The 24,063-nt window shown below is 41.9% G+C and overlaps 1 protein-coding gene and 1 non-coding gene across 2 annotated transcripts in view; one reads left to right on the plus strand and one right to left on the minus strand.

The window, feature by feature from the left end:
- Positions 1-24,063, minus strand: part of GPR176 (G protein-coupled receptor 176) — a 90,915-nt gene that overhangs the window by 43,241 nt on the left and 23,611 nt on the right. The window lies entirely within an intron of this gene.
- On the plus strand, positions 8,315-8,390 carry TRNAG-GCC (transfer RNA glycine (anticodon GCC)). The gene has a single exon. It is a non-coding gene; the product is annotated as a tRNA-Gly (tRNA).

Consider the following 24,063-nt stretch of genomic DNA (forward strand, 5'->3'; position numbering starts at 1 on the left):
CCAGGTTCAACACCCAGCACCAGATGATCCCTTGGACACCAGGAAAAAGGACCTCCAAGCATCTAGCCAGAAGTAGGTCCTAGGTACCACCAGTGTAGCCCCCAAACAGACAAACAAAAATCATTTCCCAGTCACTGACTACACTACAAATAGTTGGCTAGTTCTGGGCAAGTAAGAGACCCTAGGACAGGAAACATAGGTGTGACCTCGCATGATCAGAGATGCTGACCGAGACCCACAAGCTGAGGGCTATTTCAGAATGGTGCTCCCCTGAGTCACGAGGACCTGCTGACCTTAATATTTACAGCTTTTTAATATAATTTTACATAATCATATATCTTGTGTGATCATATGATTTTTCCAATGCTAAAGACCCCTCTGAAAATAAAATCTCTTTTTATTGCAGTGCCATGGCCTGTGGGACATCTACTAACGGACTCCACTTAGAAAGCAGGACCTAGGGGAAACAAGAAGCACCGGTCATCCTGATGAGGAGAAACTTCACTCGGGGAGATGCTGAATTCAGAACCTAATCCTGACTGCAAGCAGTCCATGTACATGGTGCCCTTAAATCCTTAAGATATCCCAGAAATTACACTGTTCCAGCAAACTATGACTGAATGAAGTCAACTCCAGAGAGAAAAACATCCATTCTCCTTATTTAAGGAAAACAATTCCACACAATCCTGAAAGTGACCCAAGTTCATTAACCATGACAGAATGTAGCCATGGAAAAATTTTCAGGAACTCCACAGTACAGTTACTCTGCAGATAGTATGAAAAGGCGCCCAGTAATTGAACAATAAAGCTATATTTTAAAGTCACCACAATTAAGAAATAGTGATTTTTATAAGGTTTTGTGAAAAAAAACTCAGCCTCTCTCTCACACTTCCATCTTTAAGACTGACAGCTCCCTTTTAACATTCTTGGCCTTTTCTGGAAGAGATAAGTGGGGTGTGCACAGGAAATCAATTCCCACTGAAGAGGCTATGGTTAGCTGTTATCTGGACAGCTTCCAGTGCTTAAATTCAGCAATTTCTCATAAAATAAAAAATGTGCAAACTCACTTCACAGAGAAAAAGGTAACCACAGAGCAAAACCTCCCAAGATGACAAGTTCATTGCCAGGGCGACTGCTCAGGCCCTGTGGTGCTAGGGATTCCCAGGGCCATACCAGCAGTGCTCCGGGGTCTCCAGGGATGTACCTTGTAATGCTCAGGATTTGCTGAAGGCAAGGCATGCATCTGAACACCTGAACCCTGCAGCCCCTTAGAGAAGGGGGCTTTTTGATGAGTTTTCTAACATGTGACTGGATGCATAGAAATAAAACCACAGGAGCGAAAATCACAGATTTTAAGAATCTTTGCCAAAAGCCAATGAACCACTACAATTAGTCACAAGTCACTAATCTGCAACAACTCTAGAAATAGCCCATCTGGCCCACCAGTAGGTGGACCAGATGCTGTGGGAAAGTCATTCACATTTGTTTATGTTTATTCAGTATAAATAGAGGCACTGAAATTATTTTATGATCATCATGTTAATAAATGTTATCCTGTTTGAATTAGGTTTCCTGTATCTCTGATTACTCTTGAAAGGATGTGGGAGGGGGGGGGGAAAGAGGTCTAAAATGCTAATACTTTTCTTCACTGAAAAGGATGCCATGATGTCTTCTGACTTTCAGGGATGGAGGTAAGATAGTCCTGGGATAGACACTTGACTCTCACGAGGCTGATCCGAGCACTGCAGTATTGACCCCTGAACAAGAGTCAGGAATAAGACCTGAGTGAGCACTACCAGGCGTAGCCCAAAACACCACCAACCCCCCAAAAAATTTCTCTTTCAGGGATTCCTGAAAATTTTGAACTCAAACTTGAGAAAAGAGCCATTGCTTATTTTATGACAACTCAACTTTATGAAGAGCTCACCTCTCCCAAGCTCACATACAGATCTGACATGGATCTAAGAACAAAACTGACATGTTGGTTTCATTTTGGAATCTGACACGTTGATTTTAAAATTAAAATTTTAAAATGAAAAATCTTGATAAACTAGGGGGGAAACTCTGAAAAAGAGCCATGTGGTGGAAATATCATTACTACCACTAGAACAACTCATGAAAACTCTTACTACAGCTATGGAAATAATGGGGCTGGGGAGAAAGAATGGGGTTGGGGGGGAGGTTGGTCAGGGCATGTGCCTTGGTTAACACAGACTCCACTACTATCCCCAGTACCACATGGACCCCTGGGCAATGTATGAGGCAGACCTGGAGCCCTCACCCCCACTCCTAACCCCCCCATCCCCCCCACACACATGCCAGCACACTAGGGTGGTTCAAAGATCAAAGCACTGCAAGATCTTTGTAGCAAGCCTGGCAAGGTACCAAGGATCACTGGGAGTAGCCCCTGGTACCCCTGAATGCCACTTGGGAGACCTACTACCCACACCCACCCACCAAAATAAAGACCATGGAACCAAATATGAATGGAAAAATAAAAATGAAACTGAATAATCAAAAATATGCAACATACACTTGGAATTTATGTCATAAAGATGACATTACAAATCACAGGGCAAAGAGGAGGTTTTACTAACAGGTTTGGTGAGCTGGAAGTCATATGAAAAGATCTTTGTTTCTGGGGCTGGAGCAGTAGCACAGCGGGTAGAGCGTTTGCCTTGCACGTGGCCAACCCAGGTCCAATTCCCAGCATCTCATATACTCCCCTGAGCACCGCCAGGAGTAATTCCTGAGTGCAGAGCCAGGAGTAACCCCTGTGCATTGCCGGGTGTGACCCCCCCCCCAAAAAAAAGATCTTTGTTCCAAATATACCATACACTAACATCAGATTTAAATGTGAAAATTGAAAACATACAAATACTAAGAAGAAAAGCTGGTGAGTTTCTTGCATAAAATTCCAGTCCTTTTCCTATAGTGCCCAGAAGGAGGGGGGTGGAGTGGGAGGGGGAGAGAGAGAGGAATAGAGAGAGAAAGAGAAGGAAAGTGCCTGCCATAGAGCCAGGTGGGTGGGAGGGGGTTTGGTGGGAGGGAAACTGGGGTCACTGGTGGTGCGAAATGTACACTGGTGCACGGATGGGTGTTGGATCATTATATGACTAAAATCTGATCATGAACAGCTTTGTAACTATGTTTCTCACTATGACTCAATTAAAAAAAATTTTTTAATTAAAAAAAAACTAGATTTCAGTCCTTTTCATAGGACTGGAAAACGCTTTTCTAATCATTCAAAATTCAGAAACATGATCCATAAATGTGACTATGTCTAAAGTTCAAAAGAAAACATCCTTATGACAAAAAGAGAAAAAATGTAAGTAAACAAACAAATCCGAAGTTGGGAGAAAACATCCCCTCTGGCTGGGGATGTGGCTCAGTGGCAGTGTACCTGCCCTGTATGTGAGAGGTACCTAGAACACGGCAATCACCCAATCCCACCCCGTCCCCCAAAGAAAAAAATCATTAACCTGCCTAATGCTCAAAGAGGTATTGAAAACTGAAAAGGAAAAAGGCCAAAATATATTTCCCTCCCCCATCCAAAAACAAATTGGCAGGCACTCAAAGGGAAAAAAATCTATATGTGGGAAATGCTTATGCTCAAAATCAGAAATTAACACTGCATCCTGCCACCTTTTCTTTGTTTTGTTTGAGCTGCTCCCAAGCAGTGCTCAGGCCCCTCACAGGGATCTACAGAGGTCGGCAGTGAGGGGCTGAGGGGCTGGTAGGTGCAGCTAAGAAGTCCCTGCACAGGGCCCCGTTGCAATGTGCTAGGCTAGGGGAGTGAGATGCAGAGGCCTGAACTCAGCCTGCAAATGCAAGGGTGTGCTTGAACCCTGTAGGCACCTCCCTGGGCACAATATCATTTCTTATCTATCACACTGATGACATGTACTGTACCATAAAAGAGGCAATTCTGCACACTGCTCGTGGGAATTTGAAATTTTTTTCTTTATTAGTGAAACAGCATGAGGTACAGTTGTAGACTTACAAATTTTTGTGCTTGGGTTTCAGTTATACAATGATCAAATACCCATTCCTCCACCAGTGCCCATTCTGCACCACCAATGATCCCAGTACCCCTCCCACCAACCCCCCAATCTCCCCCCATCCCATCCTGCCTCTGTGGCAGGGAATTACCTTTTGTTCTGTCTCTCCTTTTGAGTATTGTGGTTTGCAAAAGAGGTATTGAGTGGCAATCATGTTCGGTCTATCGTCTACTTTCAGCAGCATCTCCCATCCTGGGAGGATCCAACACCCTTTACTTGGTGTCCCCTTCTCTGAGCTGCCTTTTCCCCCAGCATGTGCAGCTGGCCTCCAAGCCATGGAGAGAACCTCCTGGAACTTATCTTGACTATTCTTGGGTGTTAGTCTCCTATTTTGTTACTTTATATTCCCCAGATGAATGCAATCTTTCTATGTCTGTCCCTCTCTTTCTGACTCATTTCACTTAACATGATACTTTCCATGTAGAACCACTTGGATGTAAATTTCATGACTTCATCTTTTCTAACAGCTACACAGGACTCCAATTTGTAGATGTACCAAAATTTCCTTAACCAGTCATCTGTTCTCGGGCACTCGGGTTTTTCCAGATTTTGGCTATTGTGAACAGTACAGCAATGAACATAGAAGTGCAGATGTCATTTCGACTATACTTTTTTGCCTCTCTCCTGGGCACATGTTCCCAGGAGTGGTATTGCTGGGTCAAATTGGAGCTCAATTTCTAATTTTTTGAGAATCGTCCATACTGTTTTCCAAAAGGGCTGAACCAGTCGGCCCAAATGGGCTAAACCAGTCGGCGGGAATTTGAAATATTTTAAACTATGGAAAGAGCATCTATCAAGCTTACTTACGCATTAGCAACATCTAACAAAATTATATAACCTTTATCCTTTGACCCAACAACAAATCCATTAAGATTATTTCTGGAAGTAGAAACGAGTATCTTAAAGCTATTCACTACCATATTATCTGTAATAACAAAATATGGGAAACAACAACAAAATGTCCACCAGTCAGGGGCCAAATGAATATATACTACTGTGAATGCAGGGGAGCTAATAAAAAAAAAAAGCAGAGCAAAATTTGGGGGTCAGAGGATTTCAGCAAAATTTTAAAATGGCATCAAAATAGAAATTAACAATTTAGGTGTTCCACTGGCTCAGCCCTTTTTGGAAAAAAACATGGACACTTCTCAAAAAACTAGGAATTGAGGCTGAAGCAATAGCACAGCAAGTAGGGCATTTGCCTTGCATGCAGCTGACCCAGGTTCAATTCTCAACATCCCATATGGTCCCCTGAGCACCACCAGGAGTACTTCCTGAGTGCAGAGCCGGGAGTAACCCCTGTGCATCGCTGGGTGTGATGCAAAAATAGCAAAAACAAAACACAGTGATGGTCACGGTCCTCCCGTTATTCATCAATTTGCTCGAGTGGACCCAGTAACATCTCCATCGTGAGACTTTTTGTTACTGTGTTTGGCACATTGAATTCATCAAGGGTAGCTTGCCAGGCTTTGCTGTGTGGGCGAGATACTCTCAGTAGCTTGCCGGGCTCTCCGAGAGGAGCAGAGGAATTGAACCCGGCTCAGCTGGGCCGGCTGTGAGCAAGGCAAACACCCTACCACTGTGCTAAAACAACAACAAAAAAACTAGAAATTGACCTGCAATGACCTATGATCAGCAACTGCATTTTAAGAAGTGCATCTACCCCAATGGTCCAAACTTTCTAACCAGAAAAGACATCTGCAGTTTTATGTTCACTGCAGCACAACATATAACAGCCAGACTCTGGAAACAACCCAAATGTCTAAGGATTGGTGATTGGATAAGGAAACTGTGGTCCATATATAACTATTAGTTTGCTGTAAGAAAAGATGGAATCACACAATTTGCAGCTACAAAGATAGATCCAGAGAGTATTATGCTGCGAGAAATTAGTCAGGAGAGGGAAAGACACAGAATGTTCTCTTTCATGTGAGGGATATAAAGAAACATAATAGGAAATAAATATCCAAAGGCAACAGAAACTGAGAACTAGTTCTCAGTAGGAAGCCTAGCACAGGGAGGGAAGTGGGGAGTTGTGAAGGTGGGGGTGGGGTGTGAGGACATGGAGACAACCCTAACGGGAAGTGGACATTCTGGTAGAGGGTACAGCTCTGGACTGTTCTGCATGTAACCTGACCATTATCAGTACTGTAAACCACAGGGCCTAAAATACCATTTTCAAAAGGTTTTGGGTGTTTCTTCGCCAGCTATCAGGTAGCTGAGTGTAACGTACTGAAGGTTTGTGTGTATTCCCCCTCCAAATCTATACAATGAGGCCCCAGCGTAAGGGTATTAGGAGATGGGAATGGATTCCAAGACGCTGTGTGCACTGGAGCCCAACGGTGGGCTCAGTGGCAACAAAGTGAGAGGAAGAGAAGCTCTCTTAGCGGGCAAGCATTGACCAAGGCCACACACAGCCACGCGCCTGGAAAAGAGACCTTGCAAAAAGCCCAGATGTCAGCACTTTGATCCTGGACTTCCCGACCTCCAAAACTTTAAGAAATACATTTCTGTTATGGAACTACTCGGTCTGTCCTATTTTTGTTAACAGCAAAATAAGAACTTAGCATCCTGTAGGGCAGTCAAGGACATCATACCAAGGCAGAGCAAGACTTCAGGCACAAGTTAACTTTAACTACTTTCCCCAAAAGCTTGCAGGAGTTGTTTTTATTAGACTTTTATAGGGTCTCAAGAGAGAGGCTTTTTGAGACTGAACATGCTTAATGAGTACTAATATAAGTCCATTAACCCAGTGGTCACAATTAAAGGCAGGGCTAGACCAAAATTTCAGTAAGCAATCAGCTTGTCCATTTTCCATGGTAAATCCATGAGCTAGCTAGAGGGTGTATAATGCCACACAGCACAGGCAAAAGGGATCAGTTCAGGTTCCTCTCTTGGGACACCTGACCTTCACAAGGTGCCCAGGTAGCGGCTTCACCATAGGGCAGTGAACACTGGAAACAGGGAATGGCCTTGCTAATCAAGTAAGAGTTCTTCAAAACTGCATTTGAGTCCCTACAGACCATTTTCTGAGCCCTCTCAGATCCCAAAAGTCCAGTTTATCTACATCCTCAGCATTTTCTTAAGAGGCAGCATTAACCTTCATCTCACATGTCTGTATTTTAGCAAGTTAAAAAAGAAAAAAAGGAAAAAAATCTTAAAGCTTTTGGTAAGCATTTTTTTACAGTTTAAAGATCTAATTTTTTTTACTTTAAATGTTACTCCATTATGGGTTGGTGAAATTTGGGGGAAAGGACCTAGATTTAGTGAAATTAAAAATATTAGGTACCTTATGGCAGGTAGGGCATATGCCTTGCATTCAGCTGACCGGGGTTCAATTCCCAACATCCCAGATGGTCCCCCAAGCACTGCCAGGAGTGATTCCTGAGTGCAAAGCCAGGAGTAACCCCTGTGCATTGCTGGGAGCAACTCAAAAAGAAAAAAAAAATGTTTAAAAGGGCCAAGAGCTCCTTGAGTCTGGAGTCCCTGGCACCGAGCAGCTGAAGCTGTGAGAGACTGGCACACTGTGCACATGACATCCCTCTGAGCTGTGGAGATGGAACAGTTGTCATGATGTCAGCCTCTGGCAGCTCTCTGGGTGCCCAAAGATCCAGCCTGGAGCCATTAATCCTCTGAATACAAGCACTTGTCACAAGCTGTTTACAAAAAAGTCTGCAAGGTCAAACAATTTTCCTTTTTCTTCTCTTTTCCCTTTATCTTAAAATTCCCTTAACCTTTTCTCCCCTCTTTAATTCCTTTCTTGTCATACTATTTCTTTTATCACAATAAACTCTTATTCAAGCTTAATGCTTCCCTGTAACAGCAGGGAGGCAATACTGATCTTTCAGTACAACTGCATTTGCATCTTAGAGATTTCTCCATCCCATGTCTCAACTTTGTCTCCAGTTTCTGTGCTTTTATTAATCTCGATGTCTCTATCCAGTACATTATGGGAGGGAGAAGAAGGGAAGGAACGTGGTGTGTGGGTATGTGTGGGTGGGGCGGGGAGGAGGAAGGGAAGAAGAGAGGAGAGAAGGAGGGAAGAAAAGGAGGAGAGGGAGAAAAAAATCATAGATGTGGAAACAAATGTGAATATGCTATTCTACTAGTACATCTAGAATTTTGTGCATATAAGTTCATATAAGGGGATATGAACTTCTTAGAACCGCAGTTACAAATGGTTATAATCTCATGGCTAGAAACATCACAAATTTATTTTCTCACAGTTCTGGAGGCCAGAATCCAAAATCAATTGCACTACTGGTGGTTCAGTGGTAGAATTCTCGCCTGCCACGCGGGAGGCCCGGGTTCGATTCCCGGCCCATGCAGTAAAGTGCATTGGGCTGGAGCGATAGCACAGCGGGTAAGGCATTTGCCTTGCACGCAGCCAACATGGCCGGCCCGGGTTCGATTCCTCCGCCCCTCTCGGAGAGCCCGGCAAGCTACCGAGAGTATCTTGCCCGCACGGCAGAGCCTGGCAAGCTCCCCGTGACGTATTCAATATGCCAGACACAGTAACAACAAAGTCTCCAATGGAGACGTTACTGGGCCCGCTCGAGCAAATCGATGATCAACGGGAGGGCCTTTACTTACTTACTTACTTACTGTTGGCAGAGCTGGATCCTTTGGAAGCTCCAGGCCATGTTTATCGTCTTGCTTTTCTAGCCCTGGAGGTTGCCTGCTGTGGGGGACTCATAAGCTTTTTTTTAAAATCACTCCAGCTTTCTATCTTCATTACTTATACCTCCACCTTAAAGTTAGGTCTTGCCCTGACTTTCTAAATTGTGATTCTGTTTGGGTCCCACCCAGACAATCCCTCAAAAGTCTTAATTATGCTTATAAAATCTCTTTCTTTTTCATGTAAAGTAGTACCCTACATAGGTTTCAAAGACTAAGATGTGGACATGGGGGTGGGGAGGTGGGGGTTTCACTGGGAACAGAAGTAACTCCATCCACTTCTATTCCTTTTAAGAGAGTCATTGAAGGAAGCACATCATTTTAGAACCAACCATGAATCTAATCTGACTAGGGAAAAAAAAAGGTAAATTCCAGAAGGACCAAGTGACAATACAGTGGATAGGGTGTTTGCCTAGCATGTGGCCAACCCAGATTCTGGGGTTGAGAGTCCCACATGTCCCCTAAGTTAGCCAGAAGTGATCCCTGAGCACAGAGCCAGGCATAAGCCCTGAGCACTGCTGGGTGTGACCCAAAACTAAGAAAATAGAAAGAAAAAGAGAAAAATTATAAATTCCAGTACTTTATTAAAAACACCTTATTAAAAACACCTCTCAATTTACCTCAACAATCAGGACATCAAATTAAGGGTCAATATCGAGAGTGGTGCGTAGTGGATCAAACAATTCTAAAATAACACAACCTTGAACACTCCCCATATATTATACCCTATATAACTCTATCCTGAAGCTTGTGTGCGGAGAGGTGATGTGAGTATGATGGATGTCGCTCCCTTGATTACATTTCATAATACATGCAAGTTCTCAGAGCTGACTGGACTGAGACCCTCCTGATGACCTTGAAAGCAGCCAACTGCTCTCAACCAAATCACTAATAACTTGATGGTGTCCTCTAAGAACAAAGAGTGGGGACCAGAGAGATAGTGCAGGGGTTATGGCATTTGCCTTACATGCGGTCCTCCTTGGTTTAACCCCCAACACCTTATCTTGTCCCCCAACTAAAGCTAGAAACCAGGACTATTTCATGAGTACTGCTGGGTATGGCCCAACTCCCCCAACCCAAAAAAGCGATCCCTAGGTGACAGCAAGCAAACAACTGGAGTACTCTGTTCTAGAGCTAGAAAATAAATTCTTCTAACAAGCTGAACAAGTTTAGATGAGGACCCCAAGCATGAGAAGAGACTACAGCCTGGTGAGATCCTGAACAGAAGATCCAGTTAGCTTGTATCAAAGAACAGAGAGCCTCAAAATGAAAAAATTGGGACAAATAAGCCATTATCTGTTTGTTTGTCTGTTGTTGTTGTTGTTGTTTTTGCTTTTTGGGTCACACCCCGCAATGCACAGGGGTTACTCCCAGCTCTGCACTCCGGAATTACTCCTGGTGATGCTTGGGGGACCATATGGGATGCTAGGAATCGAACCCAGGTCTACCACGTGCAAGGCAAAAGCCCTACCCACTGTGCTATCACTCCAGCCCCCAAGCTATTATCTGTTAATATCCTTCCATTTCTTCACATACAAAGTAGAGAGCTCATTTAATTTCATTGAAAAATATTTCTGCAGCAAGAACTTTAAAAGAGCCTCCCTCCCACAATACAAATCCACTGCCCTAAATAACACTATTAGTAATCAACAGGCACTGCGTCCCACATGCCAACAGAACCTCTCTCAAATTTACCTTTACTTCCTGGCATCTTTCCTAATATTAGACTGTGAGTTTTTCACTGCTATATGTGTAAGTGCTTCTAAGTCTCTGAGTCTTTCTGATTAAACTCAAGGTTCTCTCCTTTCAACTCAGGAGTATATGAACAAACTCCTTTCTATAACCCATTCAAATGCATAGTTCCTCGTGAAATGGTAACTTTTTTGTGCAGGATTTTCCAACTATCAGAAAAAAAATCCACCTACCTAGAAATGTAACCCTTTGTGCTTTAAATACAAAGCACTTAGGGCAAGAGAGACAGCTCAAAGGATTGCAGTATATGCCAGGCATGCACAAGGCCTTGAGTTCAACACCCACATACCATGGCCCCTGAGCACTCCCCAGCACCAGAGGCTCAAGCAGCATGTATCTGAGGACTGAAGCACCAAAACATTCAGCCTGTACCACTGACCAAATATCGTCCCTTCTACTTCCTCAGCCCTCAATTACCACTGGGGTGCCCTTATTCACACCCCACCACCTCCACCAAAAAAAAAAAATAGAGTATGTACATTCAGTAAACACTATGCAATGTACAGATCCCTACTGAGTGACCCAAAATCTAAAATGGAAATATACTCAGAAATAAGCCTTGGATTAGCACTGCAAATGAGAATGGTGTCAAATGTGCTAGGGCTGATGAAGCTATAATTATTTTATCTAACTCAGCATCTATTTCCTGAACACTTGCAAATATGCAACCCACTGAGTGAGGCTCAATGGAGGATATAATGATTCCTAAAACAAGTCTCTTATATTCCCAAGGTGAGAATGTGATAGTGGCAGCAGCATGGAAACAACTCAGCAAATTCTTTTAGGACAAAAAAAGAAAATGTATTAAGTAAGAAAGAACACTGTGGAAGAAAGGAGTAGGTATGAAGTCTGACTTGATGAACCTTGGAAAGCGAGATAAGGACAGATGAAATGTCCCTTCTAAGCTGAACTGAGATGCAGGGAAAAGCAGAGAAAAGGCTAGATGTTCGTAATACACAAAGTGGGTGATAAGTATGAAAGGGGGAAGCATAGGTTGACAACAGGTCACAACAGGACATGAAGTAGGCAAGGCAGGATGGGACCTAGCCCTAAGAGGCGCCATACTAGACAAACTTCATATATATAATGAAATGCCACAAATGGAGTTTTATTATCTTGTTTTGTCTACTATTGTTGCTGTTGCTACTATGTCTGCTGATGCTGAATCCTAAGAGCATCAGGTACTTTGAGAAAAGGTACTCTGAGAAAATTATGGACAAGAGTAAGAAAAATGATACACAGAAGCTAAAGATCAGACAAATGAAAATAAATTAGGAATGCTTTATAAGGATGCAGATTATGGTGGTTATCATTTATTCAACACAAAGCCCAATAATTTTTACTTTTTTGGAGGGGGTCACACCCAGCAATGCTCAGGGATTACTCCTGGCTCTATACTCAGGAATTACTCTTGGCAGTGCTGAGAGACCATATGGGATGCAGGGATCGAACCCAAGTCAGTCATGTGTAAGGCAAATACCCTACCTGCTGTACTATCTCCCTGGTCCCCTTTCATCATCTCATTTACATGTCAAGACAACCTCACAACCCCACAAGACACCAGTACCAACTCCATTTTTGGGTCAAGAGCAATGAGTGTTAAAGAAGTAGTCTAGCCAAGAAGCTGGCAATGGCAAAACCAAGTCCCCATTTAGGTTTTATTTATTTATCTATTTATTTTGGTTTGGGGGTCATACCCAGTGACGCACAGGGGTTACTCCTGGCTCTGCACTCAGGAATTACTCCTGGCGGTGCTCAGGGGAACCATATGGGATGCTGGAAATCAAACCTGGGTTGGCTGTGTGCAAGGCAAATGCCCTACCAGCTGTGCTATCAATCCAGCCCCGAACCATTTAGGTTTGACTCCTTTATTAGATCCAGGTGATAAGGTCTGTACAAGGGTAGCAGTAGGGGTCGTAAGAGATCAGTCAGGGGCAGAATCATTGAAAGATACTTCAGGCGTAGAACATGTGCCAAATTTGAAATGAAGAGAGAGAGAGACACTGAAAACAACTGAAAGATCTGGTGCAGGCATCGGCAGGCGAGAGTGTCTCTACAAAAACAAAGTCCAGGACTGAAAACTCCCACACAGTCTGAAGCAACTATAGTTATTTCTGACTCTGAGACTCTTATAAATGACCTTGGCTTATACATTAGCACTTCATTCTGTGAGAAATGAACCACCCGCATGTTAAAGTTCTCACTAAAGGATGATCAGTGGTTGATTAACCTTCAAGCCCAATTCATTAGACTTCACTGCCACTTCAACCACGACCTGCACCTCAACTACCTACTCCAGTCAACCCTTGTGACTGTCATTCAGGTCATTTACTTCCTTATGTGTCTTCTTTTGGGTCCTCCTTTGGCCAGTCTACTCATCAACCACATTTTTATCAGCAAGCATGAATATGCAAAGCCAGATGGTGAAATTCAAATAGATAAAATTTGCCTTATTAGTGATCACAATTAAAGATCTTCCAGACCAGAATTATAAGTCACAATTAATGAGTAATATGAGATCAGTGAATTTCTACTAGCCATCAGTTTTCTAAAATCTAACAGGGACTCAAAATTGACTGTATATTTAGGTCTCCCAGAGGTGGTTTCTAAGTCCCAAGTTAAAAGGTTCAAGTTTGGAGCTGATGAGACAGTAGAGCTGGTAGGGGGCTTGCCTTGCACAGGACCAACCAAGGTTCGGTCCCTGGAACACCATACAGCCCCCCCAAGCCTGCTATGAATGATCCTTGAGAGCAGAGCCAGGAGTAAGACCTGAGCACAGCTGGGTGTGGCCCCCCAAAAATAAAATGTTTAAGTTTGCAGCAACTAAAATATGTTTACACACAACAGGTGAGTGATACTGTATCTTTGTTGCTCTTTTCTTTTCTTTTTTGGCCACACTCAGCTGTGCTCAGGGCTTACTCCTGGCTCTGCACTCAGGGATCACTCCTGGCTGGCTTGGGGGATCCTATGGGGTGCTAGGGTTTGAACCTGGCTTGGCTGCAAGCAAGGCAAGTCCCTATCTGCTTTACTATCATTCCACCCCAGGTTGAGTGATACTACGAAATTTTCGCCAGTCACTTCTTTCACTTATATCTCCTCTTTTCCCAAAACATTTATCTGTGGTAGTAAATAACAACCCCTGCTTTCTTAAGTAGTCAACTCTTCCCCAAGAGCTGACTGTCCCACAGGAATCATGCTAAGAATTCACCAATGTCTCCTCACATAGATGATTTGCTAATGGGAACAATTAGAAAGTCTTCAAAACCATCCATTTTCATCATATCAAGCCTTCCCTTTTCCAAAATTTATATTAGGCAAACTAACACCCATTTTTAAGTTACTGATTGACCCCTTCCTGGATCATAAATTCCAAAGTTCTTCTATTTACTCAATAACTTTTCTATTATTCTGGCTACATACTGTTAAGTACATAAGAATATTCAATTTTCATGTATTACAGAATTAGCAGCTTATCCTCAAGAAATAAATATCCTGGGGTCAAATGAATTATCTCTTAAAGTTTTTCAAAATTCATCACTGTTTCTTTATCTTTTATCATATTTACTGTCTTGGTAGACTGTAATAATTGGACAAATAGAATGCTTCTAATATTTCTTACTGTTTTTACGGGCATTACATGAGGTTATTATTCATCAAACTCTTCCAAATGAAGCACAAGGGCAGTAAACATGAGTCAATATAGACTAATAGGAAAGATAGACCAGTATCCGACCAATACCGCCATCTGTTGGTGGCTGGCAGGTTTGACTCATTTGTTTGCTAGGAGCTTCACTTAGTGTCTGCCTATCAGTCAGGGATTTTAAACTTCATAAATATAGGTGGATATTATGTCATTTTTGAGCCTGGTATAAGTAAAAGCAACCATTTCTAAAAAACATTTTAAGTTGTAATCACAATTATCAATGTCAATGTCTGTTGTTTCTTTATAATGATATCATAACCAGCCTGGTAAGATTTCTCTTCATAAAATATATGCTAGATGAACAAATAACTTTCAGATAACTTAAAACCAAAACATAAGAGACATTCCTGAAAAAATACATGTTAACACACAAGCAAAATTGAGCCACTCATAAAATAATGTTTTCAAGTGCAAAAGATTTCAAATTCAATAAAACTTAGTTTCATGAAGTCCTTTTCTAAAATATCAGGTCACTGTGAAATGAAGTTCACAAAATGGTATTCTACCAGTTGTGCAAGGGCCAGAGGTATAATTTTATGTTATATTTATATATTTCTATATTATATTTTATTGATGCTTATATGCATTCTATCATAATTATATTTTAATTTCTATTGCTATTACTATAGAAGTATCTAGCCAATATCTCATGCAAATTAGCTTTTTTTCTTAGCTAACATTATGGTGGGAAATTACTGCAGAAGCCAAAAAGGTATTTCATAAAAAGTGGGCTACAGTCCCTTGTGTCCCCTATGGTGGTTTCAGAATCAGAGGCAAAGAACAGAAGAGGTTAATTCATCAACCTACAAAATAGAATCATCTTCTCAGTATTAGAACTTAGTTGCCTTAGCTATGCTATTTTAGTTCATCTGATTTTTCTTAATAAAACAATTAAAAATCTCACAAGAAAACCCTGTTACCATATCTAGCAGTGATGAGAACACCTTGCAGAAATCCATGTTGATTCTCAGTGTTATTTACATTCTTTGTTCTTTCATTCTTTAGTTTGCTGTTCTCATTAGGCTTGCAAAGTTCTCTTTTATCAAAGTTTCTGTTGCCAGGAAACATAAGAAGATGGAGAACAAAAGCATAGAAAATAGATTTATCTTCTCTCCCCATTCACAATATGTTCAAGTAAACATCCCTGAACAATCATGTTCACCCAGACTCACCCAAGTCGAACTGTACACTTTACACACAGCAAAGATCCTCATCAAGCGTGAGCAGATGCTTTCCTCATTTTCAATGCATATTGAGTACAGTTTTCTCAGTATCATTGCTCTGTATCAAATTAACACATCTAACAACAAGGTCATGGGGACACTAAAGCCAGACCTTCCAAGCTCTTCCTACTGCACATGTAGCATTTCCTGAGAGAGGTGTATCCACAAAATGAAACAGAAATGTTTTCTTCCATTATAAACACTTCTTGCCTTTAGTTATGAAACAACTGCAAGGCTCTTTGGATTATAAAACTTGACTTTATACCAAAGATAGGAATGAGACAAAAATGATCAGAATGACAGGATGCTTGGTTGAGGGACCAGTTATTAAACCTGGCCTCCTTCATGCTAAGCACACATTCCAGTCCACTGAGCTATCTCTCTTGCCCCCAATTATTCCATTTATAAAGGTTTTTCTGTTATAAACCTTAACCAAAGCATGGCTTCAAGAAGACAAAACTTTCATGTAATTTTCAAAATTTCAGAATTTTTACAGTAACGTTTCTTTATATGTCTACAGTTTCCAAAAATAAGTAGAAAATCATACGCCTCAGAGACCTGGGCCCTATGAAAACAGGATAAGAATGCTATTCAGGTCTCCCAAAGAGGAATCGAAAGAGTTATGCTTGGAGTATCACGCTTCACTCAAGTGAGAGAAAAAATCTGGAGTTCCGACCTCCTCCGACCATCGAGAATCAGGGACGCTGTCTCATTTGCCAACACATCGAAAATCAGATGGGCTGGGCACATAATGTGATTTGGAGACTTTGGAGATGACCTCTGGACTAGAGCCATTACTGACTGGATTCCACGGGATGTCAAAAGATCGCGTGGCCGCCCACCTACAAGATGGCCAGGCTTCTTCATCAAGATCCTGAACCATCAGTTTGAGGCTCTTCATATTCCTGGAGCGAGCAGACGCCTTTGGGCTACACTAGCACGCGACAGGGACAAATGGAGATGTTACTGGTGCCCGTTCAAGCAAATCGGTGAGTAACAGGATGTCAAGTGATCTAGTGAAGCAGAAAATGCTTTCCAGTATAAGGCTGGTTCATTTAGTCATGAATGGGAAAATTAGACCGAAATTACTGAAACATTACTCCAAGTTGCTTTCCTCATACGAAATAAAAATTATATTAAAGAATTCATGACACTGGGGAGATAGTAAAGTGGGTAGGGCACTTGCTGTGCACGTGACTGACACAGGTTCAATCCCTGAGATGGTTCCCATAGCTCTACCAGGAATGATACCAGAACCTAGAGCCAGGAGTAAGCTGTAAACACTGCAGGGTATCACCCCAAAACAAAAACAAACAAAACTCTCCCTGAAATAAAATGGAAGTAGAGCAATAGCCGGTAGGGCATTTGCTTTTCATATGATCAACTGAGGTTTGATCCTGGCACCCTTTTTTATTCTGATCCCCTGAGCACCATCAGAAGTGATCCCTGTTCATCAGGAATATCGGCCTGTAGTTTTCTTTTCTTATGGTGTCTGTTTCCTTTTGGTATTAGAGAGATAGGAGCTTCATAGAAACTGTTTAGGAGAGTTTCTGTTTCTTCAATTTCCTGGAAAAACTTGAAAAGAACTGGCAATAGGTCCTCTAAATGTTTGGAAAAATTCTCTAGTGAATACATCTGGACCTGGGCTTTTGTTTTTGGGAAGACTTTTGATTACAGTTTCAATTTCCTTGGTGTTAAAAGGACTATTCAGGTACTCTAGATCTTCTTGATTCAGCCTTGGGAGATTATAGGAATCCAGGAATTTATCCATTTCTTCTAGGTTCTCTTGTTTCGTGGCATACAGACTTTCAACGTAGTCTCTGATGATCTTTTGGATTTCTTTGGTTTCTGTTGTAATATCCCCCTTCTCATTTCTGATTCAATTTATTAGGGTTCTCTCTCTCTCTCTCTCTCTCTCTCTCTCTCTCTCTCTCTCTCTCTCTCTCTCTTTCTTTGTGAGTCTTGTTAGTGGTTTACCTATCTTGCTTATTTTCTCAAAGAACCAGCTCTTGGTTTCATTGATCTTTCAGATTTTTTTTTTTTTTTTTGGTTTCCATGTCGTTGATTTCTGCTCTATGAGCTCTTTCCTTTTGCCTGGTTTGGGCTCCTTTTGTTGGTCCTTTTCTAAGATCTTGAGCTGTGAAGTCAAGTTGTTTATGTGGGTTCTTCCTTCCTGAGAAATGCTTGAAGAGCTATAAATTTTCCCCTTACATGGCTTTTGCTGCATCCCATAGGTTCTGGTAGCTTGTGTCTTCATTCTCATTTGTTTCCAGGTATCTTTTTATTTCGTCCTTGACTTCCTTCCTGACCTACTCATTGTTCAACATTGAGCTGTTAAATTTCCAGGTGTTTGATCTGGTTCTCTGTGTCTGTGTGTGATTCACTTCTATCTTCAGTGCATTGTGGTCTGAAAAGATTGTTGATACTATTTTGATCTTCCTGAATTCTATTGAGGTATGTTTTGTGGCCTAGCACATAGTCTATTTTGGAAAATGTTCCGTGTGCACTGGAGAAGAATGTGTATTCTTTCTTTTGGGGGTGTAAAGCCCTGTATAGGTCTATAAGCCCTCTCTCTTCTATTTCTTCCTTCAAAGCCTATGGTGTAAATGCTGACTGGTTCAGCCCTTTTAGAAAACAGTATTGACAATTCTCAAAAAATTAGAAATTGAGCTCCCATTTGACCCAGCAATACCACTCCTGGGAATATATCCCGGAGAGGCAAAAAAAAGTATAGTCGAAATAACATCTGCACTTCTATGTTCATTGTTGCACTGTTCACAATAGCCAAAATCTGGAAAAAACCCGAGTGCCCAAGAACAGATGACTGGTTAAAGGAACTTTGGTACATCTACACAATGGAGTACTATGCAGCTGCTAGAAAAGATGAAGTCATGAAATTTACATACAAGTGGTACTACATGAAAAGTATCATGCTAAGTGAAATGAGTCAGAAAGAGAGGGACAGACATAGAAAGACTACATTCATCTGGGGAATATAAAGTAACAAAATAGGAGATTAACACCCATGGATTGGAAGCCAGCCGCACATGCTAGGGGAAAAGGCAGCTCAGATAGAGAAGGGAGTACCAAATAAAGGGTGTTGGGAAGATCTGCCCAGGATGGGAGATGCTGCTGAAAGTAGACTATAGACCACATGATTGCCACTCAATGCCTCTTTTGCAAACCACAGCACCCAAAAAGAGAGAGAGAACAAAAGGAAATGCCCTGCCACAGAGGAGGAGTGGGATGGGGGGGAAGGGAGGTGGGAGGGATACTGGGATCATTGGTGGTGGAGAATGAGCACTGGTGGAAGGATGGGTACTCAATCATTGTATAACTGAAACCCAAGCACAAAAACTTGTAAGTCTACAATTGTACCTCATGGTGTTTCACTAATAAAATTTTTTTAAAAAATAAAAAATATAAAAATAAAAGTGAAGATACAATTTAAAAAAAAGTGATCCCTGAGCAAAGTCAGAAGTCATCCCTGAGCACTTGGCCCCAAAACCAAAACATAAATAAAAATTTTAAAAATAAAACTAGAGAGTTTGTCTCTCACCAAAAATCAAAAATCCAATACAGAAGAATTTTTTTGCTTGTTATTTATTTTCTAAGTTATAACATAAACTGGAAAAGGTGCATAAGGATCAAAATTAGAGAAATAACTCTGAGGGCTGGAGTGATAGCACAGTGGGTAGGGCATCTGCCTTGCATGCACCCGACCCAGGTTTGATTCCCACCATCCCATATGGTTCCTGAGCACCACCAGGAGTATTCCTGAGTGCATGAGACAGGAGTAACCCCTGTGCATCACCGGGTGTGACCCAAAAATAAATAAATAAATGAAATATGAGAAAGAATAATAAAGAAATAGCTGTTTACAATGAAAGAGGGTGTGGACAAATGAAACATTTACCTTATACCCAAATATCCACTGCTTTATTCACCACAAAGGATGAGACATGACAATGGGCCTCCTAATTTTAATCTAATGTTGTAGAAAATAACTTAAAATGTAAATATAATCAAATCACAGCTGCCAAATGTTTACTTTCTCAGCATGCGCTGCGAAGAAATGGGAGAAGCCCTAGACTGATTGTTCTCTAGAAGTACCCCCTGCTGTCAAGCATCTCACAGACCCGAGGAATAAGACGTTAGCTTTCCTATTCCACGCAGACCAACATCAGCTTCGTGGCTTCAAGTGGTAAATGTCAATGATGTAGGTACTTGATTTTTCTGTTGTACTGAACATGAAGAGTAAGTGCCAGAGAGTCTTGGAAAGACCAGACAGCAAGTTTCGGGGTCATGTTTACCATCTTTTCCTTTCGAACTTAATCTATAGAACAAATTTAGGTTACCCTGCTCCCCAGAACAATCAAACACATTCTAAAAAACACAACTCTGGTAACAATTCTGTTTGAAAAAATGGTAGATTCACTGGCTCATCCGCATTCTCTGAAACTTTTTGCTAGCAAAAGCCTTGTTTGTTGTGAACGTTTTTACTACTAATTCCATGGGGAGGGGGGGGGGGTGGCGGGGGGGGGGGGGAAGTGTGTGGGCTCCTTTCTACAACTAGAAAGAATGGTCTTCAAAGTCAGGAAAAAGGGAGCTTTGAGGAACTTGGTATATAAAATCAAAACTAAATTTATCTCTTACCATCCTTGCTTAGAGGCAAGTTGCTCCAGTGCATTAATTGAAACACCACCCCTAGGTCTCCAAAGTAAATGAGAGACAAGTTTTCTAACTAATTAACTGTGGCACAATTATCACCGGATTTGGTGATTACAACACACCTGCCCTCAAAGGCACCAGGGCTGTCTCCTGATCTAAGTTCTTTCACTCCTCAGCATAGAACATACACAGAGGAAGACCCACTTTCTCCAAATCTCAGATTGAACAAGCAGTGCAACATCTTCTGGCTTTCACGAGGAAGCACCAGAGAATTTATGCTGTCAGACATGGATATATTCAAAGTCATCTCCCAAGAACTTTGAGACTGAGAAAAATCTGACAGGAATGCATCCCTCTCGGGGTGGGGAGACACCCCAAGAAAGGAAAGATTACTCACCAAGAAGACCCCAGGGCAGAAGCATACCCCACTCTGAGGTTTCCAAAGGCAGATGAAAAGGAGAGGAGGAATATTGGTGTTTGGGGAATGACTATGGTTTGGTAACAGAACATTTTGTAGATGTGACATTGTATCCTAAAATGAACATATCCTTGTAAACCAATGTTATTTCAAGTTTAAATGTTAAGAAACAATAAAATATAAATGTTAAATGTAGCACTGTCTTCCCTTTGTTCATCAATTTGCTCGAGCAGACCCAGTAACGTCTCCATCGTGAGATTTGTTGTTACTGTGTCTGGCATATCGAATACGTCACGGGGAGCTTGCCAGGCTTTGCCGTGCGGGCGAGATACTCTCGGTAGCTTGCCGGGCTCTCCGAGAGGGGCAGAAGAATTGAACCCAGGTCAGCCCGGTCGGCTGAGTGCAAGGCAAACACCCTACCCGCTGAGCTATCGCTGCAGCACAAATGTCAAATAACTCTTTAAAAGAAGACCTGAAGGCTTGTTTCCCTTTCTGTCTCTCTGTCCTCTCCACTGATTTTCCTAACTGTAAAATGACAGCACTGGACTAAAGATATCTGTGTTTTTCTTCCCTCAGCAGGGGTCCTGGTGGCCAGAAACATCTTCAGACGAGGCCAACTGGCATTTGAAGCATTCCTGAGCTAAGAGACACAGTCCTTGCACGTACATACTAGGAGAGAAAGTGTGAGTCAAGGCACAAAAGCGTTTACTCAAACTGATTTTCTTTTTATCCACCACCACGTAAATGTCAAGGTTTCATAATGTAAATATAAGCAGGATTAAAGATTAGCACCTGAAGATGAAATATTTATGTTTACCTTCAGCTGTTAGGGTTAACTGACCTGGACCTGTTGGCAGGTCACCTAATAGTGAACCTTGTGAAGTGGCTTTGACCCAGCAAATGCTGAGGGGAATTATTTGGGTGTGGGGGGGGAGGGGTACTTGGGTCATACACAGAGGTGCTCAGGGATCACATATGCAGTGCTGGAGGATCTAACCTGGGTTATCAACATTCAGGACAAGCACCTTAACCCCCCATACAATCTCTCTGGCCCCACCTTTCCCAAGCTTAACTGCAAGGCCAGGCTGGTTGCATCTGTTTTTACACTAAAGTCTGAGAAACACTTGTTTACAGGCATAAAATGTTAAGGAAACAACCTCTAATAGATCAACAGGTTGAAACCCTGGGGAATTCTGAGGTTACTTCCTAATAGTCTGTGAATCTACAAAAGAGCTTCATATACCTCATTATGCTTATCGATCACCTAAAAGAACTGATTGAAAACTCAAAATCCTAAATCCCACTACAGAGACAATGCCTTGTAAGCTGAACGTGCACCACTGAAATAATAATTATAAAGAAGCACTAGAAGGTGATTGTGATATTGGGAGTCCAAAATCCAGACTTGGGAGATACCTGGGCACTCCCAAGCATCTAGAAGGCATGTTCTAATCCTTGTATTAGAAAAGAACTTGAGTTATCTTCATCTAGCCAAAAATAGCACAATCAATTAAATTCCAAAGCATCACAATGAATATGAATGGCCTTACTTCTAAAGGGAGATTAACACCAGGCAGGAATGGAGCCATACACAATCCAGACAATCACAGAGAGAGGTAAATGGTTCACAATCCACCTTTGCTAAATGACACTGAGGTGGTGACAGCATTAGGTAATGTACAGATGAATCACTTACCCAACAGGTGAAAACAGAACGGGCAGGAGCCCTTGGGAGTCCTACAACAAACAGCAGGACTTACACAACATCAAACAGATTTTGAAAAAAAAAAAAAAAGCTTGTCACCGTTCTTTTTTATTTTGGCTTATCAAAAGATTTTGCTTTTAAAGTTTGTCACCTTTCTACCTTGCTTATCTAAAGCTGTGTTTCAACAGACCTGACCTTCTTAACAGAAAATCTCTTACCTTCCAATCACTCCATCTATTAGTGAGATGGCTCAGCAATTTTCAATAGAGAAGATTCGAGGTCCCGAGGATTCAAATCCTCTTCCAAAAGAGCATGAATGCCTGCCTTCTCTTTGAGCTCTACCATAAGTAGTCTCACCAACCTCTCTTTGATCCTTCCTGAGGATGCAGACTTCAAGACTCCTTGACCTGATTTCAGTTGAAAAAAGCTTGTCCATCCTGCAAATTTCTAGCTCACTGACATTTGAGACAGGAAATGGCCAATAAACAGTCAACTCCTCTGGATTACTCAGGGGACTGAATCTCTTCTCTTCCCCACTCTTCAATTCCCATCCCTACGGAATGCTGCCAATGCTGCTAGCTTCCACGGGTCTCTGAGACTTAAGATGAGGAGACAATTCGAGAGAACAGTTGGACATCTACCTCTACAGCCCCTGCTTTATACTGAGGAAAATGAAAATAAGCTGATGCCATTTTTCTCATTTAATAAAGTGTTATAGAACCTTGCTCAAATTATCCCCAAATATGAGAATACTAGAGCCCCAAGAAGTGGAAATTGGAAACCTCCATCTTGCACTGGGGTGTGAGCTCCAAGAAGTCCGCTTCACTCCTAAATTCCCAGTACCTAGAGCAGTGCGAGCAACATAGAAAATAGACTTGAAGGAGCTACTCTCCACTTACTTTCAATGGGCTCAGTCTAACACAGCTCCTCAATCTTGCATTGGCAGGGCTACACAGGAGCCTGCTCACAGTGAAGGAGCCATGTTTATCGTCTTCCATTTGGGAAGCTAAAATTGGCCCAGGTGGGAATGGCTACACCACACAAACTGGCAAGAACAACAAAATCAGGGTCTTTTTACAAAGACAGAACTGGTTGGTAAACACTGACCAGCTCACCTTTACCTTGAAATACTTTACTTCTTATAAATACAAAAAATATATATTTTTAATGGAATAAGGGCAGCTTGGGCAGCTCCAATCTAGATTGAAAAGAGCAATATTTGACAACTTATTTTGTAAAAATATCCATTCACACACACAGAAAAAGAAGGGGCTGGAGTGACAGCATAGTGGTAGAGTGTTCGCCTTGCACATAGCTGACCTGGGCTCGATTCCCAGCATCCCATATGATCCCCGGAGCACTACCAGGAGTAATTACTGAGTGTAGAGTCAGGAATAACCCCTGTGCAATGCCATGTGTAACCCAAAAAGAAAAAAATCTATTACCATGAGGGTTCTGATTCCGAGTTTGTACAAGTTTTTGTAGAAGAGACTGTCCTAGAAACTGAAGCCATCCCTCTGCAAGATCATTTCCCATCTGCAGAAAATTTTAGCTAATGCAAGCTAACAAATGTCTGAAAATGGGTGAATGAAACCCTAACTGTGAGACATGCCTTATGCCAATGCCCATTGAGAGCCCTGAGGAGGTGAAGAGTAGACTGCTTTTGAATGAACAATATGAGATCATACTCTAATTGTGACCATAAACACCTTTTATTTCCTAACATGTTTATAGAATCTACTGTGTACCAGGCACTAGCCAATTTGCTCAGCATCACATAATCACATATTTAACAAAAGAAATTCTTCTCCCAAGACAGAGAGAGAGGGGGAGAGAGGCGGGGGGGGGGGGGG

This window comes from Sorex fumeus, unplaced genomic scaffold, assembly GCF_029834395.1.
Source record: "Sorex fumeus unplaced genomic scaffold, SorFum_2.1 ptg000098l, whole genome shotgun sequence".
Taxonomy (NCBI): domain Eukaryota; kingdom Metazoa; phylum Chordata; class Mammalia; order Eulipotyphla; family Soricidae; genus Sorex; species Sorex fumeus.